We start from the raw sequence: 3913 nt of genomic DNA, 5'->3' as shown, positions 1-3913 counted from the left end.
CAACCGTCCAGACGTCAGGGCAACACCATTCAGCCACGATCCTTATTATGGTAATTACGTGCAGCAGAAGTGCAACCGTTCGGACGCGGCTCTGATATGGAATAGTGTGGAGCGCGTTATGGAAAGTCGATTGCATAGTTGTCCGTTCGAACGCTCTCAGTAACCGTCCAAACGCCGCCTAGAGAAAACTGAATCAGTGTCGATTTAGGTCTTCTGTAGCCTATAAATAGAATTCGGTATTGAATTCTTCATATCTCAAAGAGTATATTTTAGGGAGAAATTATGAAGATCCACTAGCTCTCAAGCCGTTGCCGCTGTGTGTTGTTGCTATGCTCGTTATTGAAATATATCTTAGGTAGGAGCCCTAAAGTAAAGGAATCCATAGAAGACCCCTTCAAGTAGGAGACTTGGTTGGGAGGCGTTCACGTTGGGTTATGAGTTAGAGTGCTAGAAACGATCACTGCATCGGGTATGTCAGTGTTACTGTCTATGTACTAGCTTTGTCTTCTGATAGTGGATTTCCTGGGTTTGGCTGCCTCGAAGTGGTTTTTCTCTTAATTGAGTTTCTATTTCATTAACAAAATAATTGTGTTCTTTAAATACCGCATTTACATTATTTTGCTACACGTTGCACACACACACACATGGTTAAATTAGAAGTCATTTAAATTTTCAATTGGTATCAGAGGTTGGTACACTGTGTAGATTAAATTCTTGGTGTGATTCTGTTTGACTTCTAAATTTTTTTTTTTTTATCATGTCTATCAATGATGATTTGATGGAAAAATGTGAACTCCAAAGGATGTGTGTCAAATTTTTTGAAGATTTTAAAAATTCTAGCATTGATCATCTACAAAAACTTAAAAATTTTGAAATCGAGAAAGAACTATGTTTGTTAAACCTAACATGTCTCAACATCATACTAATTCTACTTGTGGGGATAAAGGGAAAAGTACTAAAGGGACTAGGCATAAAAATTTTAATTATATCCCTACTAATCATCATTGTGGCGTTAGTGGTCATATTTGCCCTAATTGCTTTCAGATACATTCTCAGAAACCTTGGGATAAACTGCATGGGCCTAGGAAAGATGAACCTAGTATTAAGAACCAAGTTAAGAATTTAAGTGATCAGGTCAAACTCATTAGTGAAAAGCTAGAAAGCCTTACCCCTAATGAGAAAATATGTCCAGCTTAATAAAAAGAAGAATACCTCTAAACAGGTTTGGATTAAGAAAGATGACAACTTGTGTCTGGTTGCTCATACTGCCCTAAAAATTACTTAATACTTTTCTGTGGTATTTGGATAGTGGATGCTCTAAACATATGACAGGTGACAAGACACTTCTAAAGGATGTTCAGATGGGTAGAGGAGGGAGAATCACCTATGGGAACGAAACTCAGTCGAAGGTCAACAGAAAAGGACTTATTGATATTCCGAGGACTGGGAGCATCTCAAAAAGCCTTATATGTGGAAGGGCCCAAGGCAAACCTCCTCAGCATCAGTCAATTCTGTGACAACGACCTAGGTTTCAATTCTCTAAAAAGGAATGAAATATATTTGACAGTAGTGGGAAGTGGCTATTGGGAAGAGAAAGGATTGTTGACAACTGCTATGGCCTTCCAGGCCTCACTTCAGAGCCCCAAATAATCCGTAACAAGGCAACCATTGATGACAGTGAGTTATGGCATCAAAGGCTGAGACACCTAAACTTTACAGATATACTCAAGATTGCTAGCAAAGAGATTGTCAAAGATCTACCCAAGATGGAGAAAACTAAGAAAGGAGTGTGTGGTCCATGCCAGCTAGGAAAGCAGACTCGAGCAACTCACAAGAAAACTTCAGGTATTCTCACTTCAAGAAACTTAGAATTACTGCATATGGATCTCATGGGTCCCACTGGAACTGCTAATCTAGGTGGAAAAAAGTACATCTTTGTGGTTGTGGATGACTATTCTCGGTTCACATGGGCTCTTCTTCTCCAGGAAAAATCTGATGCTTTTGATGCAGCTCAACAATTATTCAAGAAAATTTAGATTGAGCAAAACTGCTCCATAATGAGAATCCGCAGTAATCATGGAAGAGAATTTGAGAATGCTAGATTTGAAGAATTCTGCCACTCATATGGCATTTAGCAAGAGTTCTCATCCCCTATTACTCCTCAACAGAATGGGGTTGTAGAGCAGAAGAACAGGGTTATTCAAGAAATGATCCACTCAAAGAATCTAGCTTAACACATTTAGGGTGAAGCTGTCAACACTGTGTGCCACATCATCAATAGAGTCTACCTGAGGCCAAAAACCAACAAAACTCCCTTTAAGATTTGGCGAGGAAATAAGCCCATAGTCAAGTACTTCTGGATCTTTGGAAGTAAATGTTATATTCTTCGAGACAGGGAGAATCTAGGAAAATTTGATCCCAAAAGTGATGAAGGGATATTCTTGAGGTACTCCACCAACAGTCATGCTTACAGGGAACATAAACTGTGATGGAGTCAATTCATGTGGTAATTGATGATGAAGAAGTTGTGGCATCTAGCAAGGGGGTGGGGGGAAATTCAATCTATTCCAGAAGAGCTACCTACTTCAGCTGACATGATCAAGCCATCATCCTGAGAAAGACCTGTCATTCCTTAAGCAGCTGACTCTCTTCTAGATCCTCCAAAGATTGTGACTTCTTGAAATACTACTAGTGCATCTGAATATGAGGATGAATCCACAAATCCTTCTAAAAGGTCATGGGTCAAGCTTAATCATCCCTCCCAGCACCTCATTGGGAATCTTGAAGAAGGGCGTCGATTGAGAAACAGAGTGATTCAGCCATCAAATGAAGTAGCCAATCAAGTATCTTATAGCTACTATCTTGTACAGACTAAGCCGAAGAAGGTTGATGAAGCTCAACATCCTTGTACGCTACAACTAGGCTAAATACTCTCCGTGGGATAAACCCTTACTTGCACTATTGGATGTATTTTTAGAAGCAAAGGTTTTATTTTTGGTTGCCTGCGACAGCACACCAAATTTTGACGTCGTTGCCGGGGAGGTTTTTAGTTGATTTTTGTGCTTCTTGTGATCCTTATTTTGAGTTTAAAAAATAAAAAATTGAAAAAAAAAATCGTTAGTTTTTTATAGTTATTTTTATTTATTTTCATTACTATAGACTTTTCCTGATTTGTTTTTCATGGTTTATTAGAGTTTCCTTGATTGTCTATGATTGTAACTCAATCTTCTAATCAATGTGATTTTCAGTATGATCCAGAAATAGAGAGAACTTTGCGCAGGTTAAGGAGGGAAGCTCGGAGAAATTCTGAAGAGAACGATCTGGCTCTTGACTTCCTATTTGCTAGCGATTTTGATTTAGAAAAAGAGGAAATCATGGCTAGAAATCAAACTTCGAAAGAGTTTGCTACCCCTGATTTGAATTAACAACCTTTATGCATAACGTTCCCTATTTTAGAGGCTACTACTACTTTTGAATTAAAACATGGACTAATACATCTCTTGCCCGCTTTTCATGGCCTTACAGGTGAAACCCACAGGGGTGATTGAAGAGCAAATTAAATTAAGAGCCTTTCCGTTTTCTTTGAAGGATTCAGCTAAGGATTGGCTCTAAGGCAGCACAACGGAGAGTCCCTACACGAATACTGGGAACGTTTTAAGGAATTATGTGCAAGTTACCCCCATCATCAAATTAGTGAGCAGCTACTTGTCCAGTATTTCTATGAGGGCCTTCTACCCTCTGATAGGAGCATGATTGATGCTGCTAGTAGAAAAGCTTTGGTGGATAAAACTCTCGTGGCCGCGAGAAACTAAATTGCAAATGTGGCGACCAATTCTCAACAATTTGGCACTAAGCTTGACCTTCCATCTAAGCATGTTAATGAGGTATATATTTCCTCCCTTGAATAACAAAT

This window comes from Alnus glutinosa, chromosome 7 (assembly GCF_958979055.1).
Source record: "Alnus glutinosa chromosome 7, dhAlnGlut1.1, whole genome shotgun sequence".
NCBI classification, from domain to species: Eukaryota; Viridiplantae; Streptophyta; class Magnoliopsida; order Fagales; family Betulaceae; genus Alnus; species Alnus glutinosa.
This window is presented reverse-complemented; position numbering follows the sequence as displayed.